General features: G+C 46.3%; 1 long non-coding RNA gene across 1 annotated transcript in view; it reads right to left on the bottom strand.

The window, feature by feature from the left end:
- LOC146821773 (uncharacterized) overlaps positions 1–13,585 on the bottom strand; it is a 135,750-nt gene that overhangs the window by 6,670 nt on the left and 115,495 nt on the right. The window lies entirely within an intron of this gene.

Genomic DNA, 13,585 nt, shown 5'->3' with positions numbered 1-13,585 from the left:
ACGCCGTGAGCGTTGCTCCGGCCCGACATCCCTCGACGCCGCTGCAGATCGACCCGACTCCGAGGCACAATCGACGCCGACCTCGACGCCGACATCTCGACGCCGGAGATCATCGATTTCTTCATTTCTCAAGGTACTGTACTTGTGGGGTCTGTTGCAACTCCAGGCTCGACGTAGCGCTCCTCGCGGTCGACGCCGAACCTTGGGAATCCTGTAGACTCGACGTCGTGTGACTCCTGTGGGGGTTACATTGTTGCCAAAGAACTGTGTTTCAGAAGAACACTTAATTTTGTTGCTAAAGAACTATTTGCCAAGAAGAAACCTTACTTGAACTATTATTTTTCCTTCCAAAGAGTATTTATTAAGACTGTGGTATATTTTTGTCGTTATTTGGTCTTGTGCTAAGCCTTATATAAAAATACTATTTTTATAATAACTTCTGTGTTGTGTCCATTTGTAGTGTATTCACTTTATTACTGTATGTGGTCATAAATGCTTAACACACTGCCTCTGAGATAAGCCTGTCTGCTCTGCCAAGCTACCAAGGGGATAGCAGGGGTTATCTGAGTGTGTAATCCCCTTGCCCTGACTAGAGTTGGTTGGTCCCTATTTGTCAGAAGTGTATACCTCTGCCAACTAGAGACCGCCGGTTCTAACATTGGTGGTCAGCGGTGAGGATTGAACTTTGCATTTATGACTCATGTGCAGTGATTAGTGTACGCTACATAGTGAAAGCAGACCATAACACAGCCACAATCTGTTTTTGGTAGGATATCCTATTTTTTTTTTGTTCTCCGCTTTCCTGGAACTTATTTTTTAAACACTGCTAGTTTTGACCATGGAGAATGCCGGAGCTGCTACACCTGTGGAGATTGTTGTGGGGGAATTTGATAAGGAGAAGTTAGATTCCTACACGCTAAAAGATCTAAAAGGATTTTGCAAGCAGTTTAAAGTTCCTACCACAGGTGTCACAAAGAAAGATGGCTTCCTCAAAGCGCTGAAGGCCTGGTTAGAGGCCAGAAATCCCTCTGATCCGGTGGTGGTACCGGAAGAGGAAGAAGAAGAGGAAGAGGAAGAGCCCACAGGTGGGCCAGTGTCATCTCCAGGCAGTAGTGCGTCCTCTAGGAGCCTTTCCCCTGAAGAATTAGAAGACAGGGAGAGGGAGAGGGGGTACAAGTTAGAAATGGCAAAACTTAAATTAGGAGGGCAGTTGGAATTAGAAAAAGCCAAGAGCCTGAGAGAAGCTGAAATGGAGAGCAAAAGATTAGATTTTGAGAGAGAGAAGTTAGCATTTGAACGTGAGAAGATGTTGAGGGAGATGGAACTTAAAGAAAAGAAGTTTAGAGTTGAATCCCTCTGGTGGCAGCGCTCCATCTGTGCCTGCAGAAAGTAGGTTTTATTTTCCTAAAGATGTGATCAAAGATTACAGTAAGAATGAAGATATTAGCCAATGGTTTAAAGCGTATGAGTTAGCATTGTTGGCCCACCGGGTCCCTGAGAAAGATTGGGGAACGGGGTTGTGGAGCCGCTTTACAAATGGAGGGAGAGATACCTTGTTGAGCATGCCTGAAGAGGAAAGGGCGTCTTATACTCATATGAAAAATGCTTTAATGCTGAGATATGGCTTAACCCCAGAAAAGTACAGACAAACCTTTAGAGAATGAAAGAAGTTGCCTGGTACTACGTGGGTTGAATATGTGTCTTTTTTTTGCAGAGCCATGGATGGTTGGGTAAAGGGTAGCAAGGTTGATAGTTATGATGCTCTTTATGATTTGTTTGCTTGGGAGCACTTGTCTAATAACTGTTTTCCAGAGCTACGCCAGCACCTTGTTGATAGCAAGATATCTAACCCTAGAAAACTTGCTGAGGAGGCGGACCGCTGGGTCAGTACCAGGGTCCACAAGGGTCCCGTGGGAGACTCAGCCAAAGGTGGGCAGGCTCCCCAGCAGAAGAGTGGGGGGGCAGGGGTAAACAGAGGGAGTTTCAGAAAGGGCCCCAAAGTAATCCCCAAGGGAACCAAGGGAAGGGTTCCCAGCCTCCCCCTGTAAAGAAGCCAGAGGCCCCGACAGGTAAACCTGTTCCAAGGGGCCCCATGACCTGCTACGCTTGTAAGCAGGTGGGACACCGTTATTATGATCCCCAGTGTCCCATGAAGGATTCCAATGCACCACCACGTGCACCCCCTCGTCAGGTGACGAATGTAGCCCTGGGAGGGAATGAGATGGGTGCCCCCGGTGGGTGGGGTCCCGCAGAAATGTCCCTGGTCTCTTTAGGAGACGTGGAAATGGTCCCTCCAACCCCTCTGCCTAGTAACACTAAGAAATATAGGCAGTGGGTGACCATTAATGGCCATAGGGTGGAAGCTCTCAGAGACACCGGAGCGAGTGTGACAGCTGTCAAGTGTCACTTGGTGTCCAGAGAGCAGGTGGTCCCTCATGCATTCTACCCCGTTGTAGCTGCTGACAACTCACAGAGTAAGTGTGAGGTAGCTCAAGTTCCTTTTGAGTGGGGGGGGGGGTCTCAGGTACTCTTCAGGTTGCTGTGAGGCCTGCCAAGCCTGTTGATTGTCTCTTGGGCAATGATTTGGAGGACTCCCCTTGGGCTAAGGTGGAGAGAAAATCGCATCTGGAAATGTTGGGTCTGCCTGAGTGGGTGTGTGCGACCACCCGGTCCATGTCAGTTAGTAAGGGTGTTGATGGGGCCCTGGAGCCTGAAAGTATGGCCCAGGTCCTAACCGTGAAGAGAAGAGGCAGGGGGCGCGGGAAACCGTCCCCCATCGTTCCCGCGGTCCAGGAGGGAGCAGACCCTGAGGGGTATGCCCTGGAACCGACAGGAGAACAAGTGGCCGAACTGGGAGACCTGCCCGAGCTGACCCATTGGCAGCAGGATGGTGGTCCCTCCAGGGAGGAATTTTGTGCTGAACAGAAAGTGTGCCCTTCTCTTGTGGGTATGAGGCAGCAGGCCTCAGCCCAAACGACAGGTGATCAGTCAGGATCACATTGGGTCTACTGGGAGAACGACCTCCTGTATAGCGAGCCTAAGGCTGCTGAGCCTGGGTCAGCCTGTGTGCTGGTGGTACCCCAGCGCTTCAGAGCCTTCCTACTGGGGTTGGCTCATGACGTTCCGTTAGCTGGACATCTGGGGTAGGACAAGACCTATGACAGGCTTGTCACCCATTTTTACTGGCCCCAGATGAGAAGGGATTCAGATATCCATTGTAGGACCTGTCAAACTTGCCAGGCAAGTGGGAAAAGTGGGCGGAAGCAGAAGGCTCCCCTCCAACCTTTTCCCGTCGTCAGTACCCCCTTTGAGCGAGTGGGAATTGACATTGTGGGGCCACTGGACCCCAAGACAGCCATGGGCAATAGGTTTATCCTGGTCTTGGTGGACCATGCCACCCGGTACCCGGAAGCCATCCCTCTCCGCACAGTGACGGCCCCCGTGGTGGGACGGGCACTGATGGGTGTTTTCTCCCGCATTGGGGTTCCCCAGAGAGGTGGTGTCAGACCGAGGCACCAACTTCTTTCTAATTATATGAAGTCTCTGTGGAAGGAGTGTGGGGTAACCTACAAGTTTACCACTCCTTACCACCCTCAAGGTAATGGGCTGGTTGAGAGATTCAACCGGACCCTCAAAGGCATGATCATGGGTCTTGAAGAACCAATGAGGCGTAAATGGGACGTCCTCTTGCCATGCCTGCTGTTTGCTTACCGTGAGGTGCCACAGAAGTCTCTAGGGTTCAGCCCATTTGAGCTTTTGTATGGTCACCCGGTCAGAGGACCTTTGAGTCTGGTTAAAGGAGGCTGGGAGCAATCTCCCAGGAAACCTCCCCAGGATGTATATAGCTACATGCTTGCCTTTAGGAACCAGACTCGGCGCTTCAGAGATCTTGCTCAGGCAAATCTGGAGGCCAGCCAGGAAGAGATGAAGCGGTGGTACGATCAGAATGCCACTCTGGTTGAGCTTCAACCTGGTCAGAAAGTTTGGGTCATGGCCCCTGTGGAACCTTGTGCGCTCAAGGACAGGTGGACTGGACCATTTGAGGTTGTGGAGAAAAAGAGCGATGTCACCTACTTGGTGGACTTGAAGTCTCCCAGGAACCCCTTAAGGGTCCTGCATGTCAACCGGTTAAAGCCCCACTTAGAAAGGTCCGAAGTGGGCATGCTCCTAGCCACAGATGCTGGAATGGAGGAGGAGAGTGAGCCTCTTCCTGACCTCCTGTGTGCAAAAGAGCAAGATGGGTCAGTGGATGGTGTTGTCCTCTCTGACACACTGACCCCTGAGCAACAGCAAGATTGTCGCCATCTGTTGGTACAATTCCCTGATCTGTTCTCCTTAATCCCTGGTGTCACTCAGTGGTGTGTCCATGATGTGGACACTGGGGACAGCACTCCTGTGAGGCACAAGGCCTACAGGGTGACTGAAAAGGTCAGAGCATATCTCAAGGAGGAGGTCTCCAAGATGTTTGCCTTAGGGGTGGTTGAGTCCTCTAGCAGTCCTTGGGCCAGCCCAGTGGTCATGGTCCCAAAGGCTGCAGCGGCTGGTGCTTCACCAGAACTTCGGTTCTGTGTGGATTACCGAGGACTCAATTCGGTCACCAAGACTGACGCGCACCCCATCCCCAGAGCTGATGAGCTCATCGATCGGTTGGGGGCTGTCCGGTACCTTAGTACGTTTGATCTAACGTCTGGGTACTGGCAGATCGCCTTGACTGATGGGGCAAAAGAGAGGTCTGCATTCTCCACACCAGATGGGCACTACCAGTTCCGTGTGATGCCCTTTGGGATGAAGAATGCCCCTGCCACATTCCAGAGGTTGGTTAACCAGGTATTGGCCGGGCTGGAAGATTTCAGCGCCGCCTACCTGGACGATATAGCAGTGTTCAGCGCCAGCTGGGAGGAACACTTGCGCCACCTCCAGGAAGTGTTGTTGGCCCTGCGCAGAGCAGGCCTCACAATCAAGGCTAGTAAGTGCCAGATTGGGCAGGGTTCAGTGGTGTACTTGGGGCACCAAGTAGGGAGCGGCAAGGGGGCCCCCCTGCAACCCAAGATAGATACCATCCTGGCTTGGGAACCGCCCAAAACCCAGACTCAGGTGAGGGCCTTCTTGGGTCTCACGGGTTACTACAGGAGGTTTGTCAAGGGGTATGGCAACATTGTGCACCCCTTGACCTCGCTGACTTCCAGGAAGCAGCCGAGACTTGTGATCTGGACTGACGCCTGTCAGAACGCCTTTGACACCCTGAAAACTGCAATGTGTACAGCACCGGTCCTCCAGGCACCCGACTTTTCAAAAGAATTCATTGTCCAGACAGACGCTTCAGAGCATGGTGTGGGGGCTGTTCTAGCACAGATGAATGAGGAGGGCCGAGACTTACCTGTAGCCTTCATCAGCCGGAGGTTACTTCCCAGGGAAAAAAGGTGGAGTGCGATAGAGCGTGAGGCATTTGCTGTGGTCTGGGTGCTGAAGAAGCTAAGACCCTACCTGTTTGGGACTCACTTCCGGGTTCAGACAGACCACAGGCCCCTCAGATGGTTAATGCAGATGAGGGGTGAGAACCCAAAGCTGTTGAGGTGGTCCATTTCCCTACAGGGGATGGACTTTACGGTGGAACACCGCCCTGGTACAGATCACGCCAATGCTGATGGTCTGTCCAGATTTTTCCGCCTTAGTGATGAGGACTCCCTGGGTGAAGGGTAGTTCTCCCCACATTTCAGCTGGAGGGGACACGTGTTAGACCTGGCATCATTGGCATGAGTCTCTCCTCCATTTTTTTCTGTTTGCCTCCTCTGTTTACGATGTTTTTGCTGGATTATTGCTTTGGGCACTGTGCCACTGCTGATCAGTGCCACAGTGCAAGTGCTCCCTATGTTAAATTGTTACATTGATTGGTGTTACCATGATTGGCTTGGTTGACTTACTGTTCAGTCCCTAGTCTAGTGCACTGCGGGTGCCAAGGGCATGTAAGTTAACTGCTGCTGGTGGGCTTGCAGCACTGGTTGTGCCACCCACAGAAGCAGCTTGTAAAATGTGTCTCAGGCCTGCCACCGCAGCGCCTGCGTGCAGTCCCTGACTGCCATGTCGACTTGGCAAGGAAACCTACACAATACCCCACGCCCTGAAGAAGTTGCCGTGAGTTTTTCCAAATGGCAATGAAACATGTCGGCATTTGATATATGAGTGGTCACACAGCATAGAATAAAAAGTAGAAAGCCAGTGTGAACCAACTCAAATTTGTGTACATACACTGTGGGGTCTATTACGGTGCACGGTTCTCTGCACAGCTTTTTTCTTCTTTCTGTTACACACCCTAGCAGTTTTACGTTTTGGGTTAATACCCAGTCCCTTGTCTACACTTTCTCACACACATTTTCTTTCTGCGGAGTGGTGGCAGCTGATGATGAGATCTTGAGGTAGCAGGCGAGTACCTTCCTGCTTTATCCTCTGTGGTGTTGCTACCGTGAGGCGCCATCACTCCTTTCTTACACTTTTTTCACATGTGGGTGTTTGCAGATATTATTGTTGGATAAAAAGACAGTCGTTTTCTTATCTCGTTTGAATAACCTTTGTATTTTCTTGGAATAGTGAGCCATACCTAGAAGTAGCATAGATGACATTAAAACACTTGCTCTACAGTTTGTCTAAAATCAGATGACAACTGCAATGGATACATGAACCAAATGCTCACTGTGGGAACAGGTCCTTTATTGTATACAGAAAGGAAACCTACTTGCCAGTCTCTAAACCTTCACTTTGCCACATTTCAGACACCTCTATGGTAGGCCCTAGGGCAGGGTGCATTGTTGGTAAAAGGTAGGTCATGCCCTGATGTGTGTGGCATGACCTAATAGTGAATTACAGCCATTTTCGTTTTTCACTATTGAAGGGCTACCTGCCTCCAATAGGCCAGACTGGGCAGACTGATTATTAACTCCATTATAATCTATCTGACTGAGGGAGCATGGTAGCAAGTCGAGTTTAGTATCCCTGAACTCAGAATTTAATAACACACCCTTTAGGATGGATGGTTTTTAGATTCTGTGTTTGAAAATAGCCCTTTTAGAAAGTGGCTATTTTCTTGTCCAACTATCCACCGGTCTCTGCTGGTTTGGTGTGTGTGTCAGGGGCTGGGTGGCTCCAGAGGTCTGAATGAGTCAGTGTGGAGTGAATGAGGCATTTACACATAGAGTGAGGGAAGAGTAGCCTGCCCTGCCTGACACAATACTGGCTCCACCTCCTGCTGGGCGACTGATAGCCCTGCTCCTGCCAGTGACAATACTGGCTCCGCCTCCTGCTGGGCGGCTGAGGACTCTGCCCTGCTCAGTGAATAGGCCAGGTGCCTCTGCCTGGCAATACCCACAACGAACCTGAGATGGGGGGAATTTCCCTGCTTGGACAAAGGGAACAAAGGAGAAAAGGGGTATAAGAGAAGGACCCCTGAACCAAAGACTCAGATCACTTCTGACAAGGAAACCTGTACCAAGGACAAGAAGCCTGCTGATCTAAGGACTTGCCTCCCCTTTCTGCCAGAGTGCTGTTTTGCTGTGGAGGAACCTGAAAGCTGCTTCTTTATTTTTGCCAAGGAACAAGGAGAGAGGAACTTGGTGTGTACTCTCTGAACACTTGCTAGGAAATCTCCAAGGGCTGGAAGAGTGCCAGTCTCCTGTTGAAGTCACAGGGCCAAAGGACTTCACCATCTGCTGAATTGCTGGAAAGTGTTGTTTCCAGGACACAAGGGAAAATCTGCAGTCTCGATGCCGCCGACGCCGCCGAATGCAGCTCGACATCGTGAGTAACGGCTCCAGTGTCCCGAGCCTTCGACGCCGGCCGCCGGGCCCGATCGACGCCAGCAGCAACACCAGTGAGCAGTGGGTATCGGCCCCGGCTCCAAGTGACCCCATCTCGACGCCGATATCGACGCCAGTGAGGAGTGAGTATCGGCTCCACCTCCAAGCGACCCCGTCCCGACGCCGCTGCTGATCGCATCGACTCGACGCCCTTCTCGACGCCGTGAGCGCTGCTCCGGCCCGACATCCCTCGACGCCGCTGCAGATCGACCCGACTCCGAGGCACAATCGACGCCGACCTCGACGCCAACATCTCGACGCCGGGGATCATCGATTTCTTCATTTCTCAAGGTACTGTACTTGTGGGGTCTGTTGCAACTCCAGGCTCGACGTAGCGCTCCTCGCGGTCGACGCCGAACCTTGGGAATCCTGTAGACTCGACGTCGTGTGACTCCTGTGGGGGTTACATTGTTGCCAAAGAACTGTGTTTCAGAAGAACACTTAATTTTGTTGCTAAAGAACTATTTGCCAAGAAGAAACCTTACTTGAACTATTATTTTTCCTTCCAAAGAGTATTTATTAAGACTGTGGTATATTTTTGTCTTTATTTGGTCTTGTGCTAAGCCTTATATAAAAATACTATTTTTATAATAACTTCTGTGTTGTGTCCATTTGTAGTGTATTCACTTTATTACTGTATGTGGTCATAAATGCTTAATACACTGCCTCTGAGATAAGCCTGTCTGCTCTGCCAAGCTACCAAGGGGGTAGCAGGGGTTATCTGAGTGTGTAATCCCCTTGCCCTGACTAGAGTTGTTTGGTCCCTATTTGTCAGAAGTGTATACCTCTGCCAACTAGAGACCGCCGGTTCTAACAAGTGATAAAACTGGTTTTACGTCAGTTCTGGCTCAGGAAGCTAAGAAAAGTTTTAAAAAGTTACTTTTCTGCTTTAGATTTCTCCCTTAAATAGGATGTTGAATCTCTGAAGGAAATATTTTTGAAACCGTTTTGTAGGCCTTTTCTAAGTGGAGATAAGGAATCTTGTGATTTTAATCCCACCTAGGCCTGTTAGAGAAAGGTTTAGCCTGGCTTACATTTTGAAATAGCTTTTGGATTGTATTTCACTGTAGATCACATTAACCTCAATATGTAGTGTGCCCTTCATATATATTAGCACCCTGCAGGCTTACAAGGCATACTTTCGGGGTGACTTATGATTATATAAAAAAGGGTTTTCCTACATGGCAAATATATTTTTCCCTGCCACGTGGCACTGCAGTGCATTTAAACTGCAGTCTAGCCAGAGAACAGTGGTGCTCCTGGCAGAAATAAGTTTTTGTCACATATGTGGCTGGTGTAAGTATACACTGTACCCCAAATATGACATTTAACTTTTAAAACCATGGTCAGTAACCTGCTTGGTGTATCCGACCTCCACTCCATTGCAGTTGGCGTGAAATTGCACCTGGGTACCCTCCACCATGAATTGTTGTTTATGTTAAAGAGTACAACTTCATCATAGGCGCTATCTGCCATATAAATGTAAAATTCCATATCTGGGGTTCCTCTTAACTTATTATGTTGATCTTGATTTTATTTTTGCATATTACAAGTTTTTAATTGGTTTGATAGTTTTGTTGCGTCCTTTCCTTTAAAATGTTTGGTACTTTTTTAACTTAACTCCCACTTCTTTTCGGATTGACAGCTGCTTATGCCGAAGCTATCAGGGGGTGAGTAAAGATTGTCTTAGAAATGTGTTGGTTTATTGTGTTGGTAGGGTGACCACAACTAAATTATTAACCCCATTTCTGACAGTATCCTATTAGAAATTTGGCTTACTTTAATAACCTCTGAATTCCATTAGTGTTGCTTTTTATTTGTTTTTTTATCATCAAATTGAAGCTCATCATCTCTATAAGTGTGATTGCAATTTAGTTATTCTGTTACATGCTCAACCTTAAACATTTTTCACTGAGGCGCTGCTATTGCAGAAAAACCAAAGATGAAAAATATTTTTTCTTGTATTTGTCTGTTTGGGGCTGTGGAAGCCCGGACAAAACTCACAACAAGCCTTCAAACTGTTTCCTTTACTGTCTGCCTGGCCAATGTCCTAGAATGTGTTCAAGTACCTAGGATTGTGAGTAAATCATGCAACTGATGCACATTCCGGGTAACAAACACTATGCAACTGATGGCTGGCTGAAAATTAATGAAATTATGCATTACTCTTCATTTGTTTATTTTGAAATCCTTATGAATTTGACATGTTGTCCTAGGGCCCTTTCAGAGTGTATGTTTACAGTGATTATGACCTCCAAAACTATGATGTTAGAATACAACCACTATGGACAAAATGTCAGTGGCTGCAATAGGTTTTAGAACCAAGGCTACAAAGTGAAGGAACTAAGGTTTGGCTAAAGTGGGATTGAGTGATAAAGGATGTGTATAACAGCATACATTGTGTGCAGTTAGAATTCAGCTTGTAAATTGCTGAATGATCTATAACAGAGTTTTTATCATTGCTCGTTTGCAGTTGCTAAAGGAGTGAAAGACCTGCAGTTGGGTTCTCACAGATAGCGTCTAGTCTGCAGCATTCCTTGGTTCACTTTTAGAGGTTAGGTCAGAGCAACAAGGCAATCATCAGAAAAGATGTAAAGTAGCGTGTAGCAGCATGAGCAAACAATGAACATGAAGATTAAACAGAAAACAATGTTATCAAGACAAAGATAAGGTTGGTGGAGATCGCCCAAGGGAGTCAGATATGGCAAAATAGTTAAAATGTCTAGAAAAGCAAATGGAAAAAGAACAAAGGATGGATAGAATGCTAAACAATGGCAAACATTCACCCCCACTACAGAGATCTGGACCTAAATCCATAATTTGTTTGCTCACCACGCTATTCCAGTTTGCACCCAGTCATATGCAAATCAGTCTTTACCCTGCTCCCCATGGGAACAGTCCAGCCCGAACTACCAGGCCAGGTCATCCCTCGACCAGAACCAAGCATCCTAGTAGTGGTTTTGGGGTATCACCCCTCATCAGCCAGGATAGATTGACCCCATTGGCATGGCAGGCAAATGGACCAAACACAGTGCCAAATTTATGAATGGGGACAAAGCTGAAACTCCATAAACAGTAGCGTCCATACACATAGGTCTTCGGTGATAAGGGAGAATTTGTAGCTCTGACCTGAAGGGTCTTTCAGGTCACATCTTAATTCAATTGCTTGAGACTACAAGCGATGTCTCTTGAAGTGATGTTGAGTTGGGTCGAAGTCTAGTCTCACAGGCAGTTGAAGGTCCAAGTGTTGAAACTCTGGCTCAAAGACATTTATGTGTGTCATAGGAAGAAGTCAAAGTAGGTATTTGGAAATTGAATCAGGACATGCTGTTGGTTGAGCTGATGTTAAAGCTGAAAACGGGTCATGCTACCTCTCATTCTGAACCTCTAGCCTCTAGATGTGAAATCGGAAGCTCAACGCTGCCAGTCTGGCAGGTGGAGCTTTGGAGACAGAAATATAATTTTTTGACCGACACAGTGTGTTCTAATTATTGTTTAGAAAATATTGCACCATTGGATTTAATAATAGAGAAACTACATCAAATTGGATGACATTTCAGTAAATGATATTTAGAAGATATAATGATATCATGATGAAAGACAATTCTGCGGTAAACAGATGTAGAGAGCTACCACCATCAGCCATGAACAGATCAGAGTTAGGGCCTGATTTAAAGTTCGGTGGATAGGTTACTCCGTCAGAAGTATGGCAGATATCCAGTCTGCCTCATTAAAAGTGCATTATATCCTATGGCACTTGTAATAATGCAGACAGCATATTGATTGAGCATATCCAGCACATTTGTTATGAATTAATGCATACACTAAACTCTAATTCAAGCCCTTAGTGTGGCTTCCACTAGTGAATGTTGCCTTCAAGGCAAAGAGACTACAAATATGCACTGGAAGAATATAGTAGGTTTTGCATACCATGCTTTATATATTACCAATAACTATGAGTATCTACTAAAAGCAAAATTAAATATTCAAATATTTTGGCCTAGCACCATTTTCTTGGCTAATATTGCCAATACCTCATGACTCCACTAGAAGTTCCTGGATTTGAAGTGGCTATTTTCTTTTTCTAGAAAGGTCTTTTCCCAAAAGAATTTTAATTAAAAAAAACACTTTTGCTTCTCCAGTCTTAACCTCACAAACTTCACCTTTTTAAAAAACTTTGTGGCAACTTCTATAAACACAGTACATTAGATACAAATAGCAAAATCTAATGCCATGTTACATGAAGATAACCAATAAATGCCAATGCAGAGGACAGCTTTTACTTGGTTAAACACATTGTGCTGTATTTCTTACTATTAATATTTACCTTTTAATGTAATGAGAAACGTTAAGAACAATAAATATATTAAAAAAAGGAAAATCTAACTTTAGCGCTTTTAAAGCATTTCTTAACAGCTAGTTTCCAAAAAAAGCAGCATTATTTACGTATCCAGACGATGGAGGCAGAGATTGGGATGATTTTACAAAGGTTCCTATAATTCATAGTTCTGAAGTCATCATTAGAAGCATGGTCATGTTTTTGTGCGAAAACACACTGCTATTTTTTGTGGCCAGAAATATGCACAATATAGGTGTTAATAAATACTAAAACATCTGCTCAAATATCGACACACTTCTCGATTTCTCATCGACAGCAATTTATAAAATTATATTTTCCAGAAAAAAAGTGTAAAAATGCGTTCAATTCCCTGAGAAGCAAAACGGGTTCAAGGGTCGACCATCATCAAAACACCAAGTAGCCTGTCCCATCTCGGCTTTGGCCATCTCTGCTCTTTAGCTTCCTCTGCCTGACACGTGAAACTGACCTGTGAAATTGGGACCGCAGGTCAGCGGTTGCAAACACACCCCAGGCACATTCTCAGCCCAGCCGAAAAAGTTTTTAAAGCAAACACGCAAAAACAAAGACCCTCAGTGGAGTTCACGCTAGACTGTGGTCTGCCCATTTTCATCGCACTGCATGTGTTACACTTAAGTTGTCAGACTAAAAATATAATTCCAGAAATATGTGGTTTTGTCATTAACGTTACTTACACATTTTACCACAGAGCGGGAGCTAAGAGAAATATTGGGATTTAATTTGGGAAGGGCGGTTGTTTAAAAAAGAGTGTTTCTGGGTACTAAGAAAAAATAAAACAATTTGATCATTGTCCATTAAGCAGGGTGCAAACATTAATATGCAGAGCGGTGCCAGATATAGTTGTTTCAGCTATGCCTGCGTACGTTAGAGATGTGCAAAGTTGTTATTGAGTGTGCAGCATCTAGTTAGTGAACATCCTGTTTACTGGCCTGGCGGTTGTGTGGGAGGTCCTCTGCCCATCCAGTGTTTACACTAACATAGTTGTTCCTGCAAATTGGCAATATTCCCTGTTTGTTCCTATTTGCCAGTGCTTGTTGGCTCTGAACATTTATGTGTCATTTTCTCCTGAATTAACTTTAAAACTGTTTTCTTCGCAGCTCAGAAACACTGTGGATGTTGGTGATCTTGTTTTCCCCCAAAACAACTCAAAAGGGGTGCAAAAGACCTCCGTGTAACGTGAAACTCACTTGAGGGAATAACGCGACTTTCAATAGAGCAAACTTTTAAAGTTCGCACACTTCTTGGCATGCAAATGTAGTGTAAACATCAAATTCATATTCTCTTGTGCTCGTAAAATGCACCACTGTTGATCTCTGTGCAGCTCATTGCAAGGCATGTGGTCCTCAGAGCACCTTATATT

The sequence above is a fragment of the Triturus cristatus genome, chromosome 6, assembly GCF_964204655.1.
Source record: "Triturus cristatus chromosome 6, aTriCri1.1, whole genome shotgun sequence".
Taxonomy (NCBI): Eukaryota; Metazoa; Chordata; class Amphibia; order Caudata; family Salamandridae; genus Triturus; species Triturus cristatus.
The sequence above is the reverse complement of the archived record's forward strand: the minus strand, read 5'-3'. Positions and strand labels throughout refer to the sequence as shown.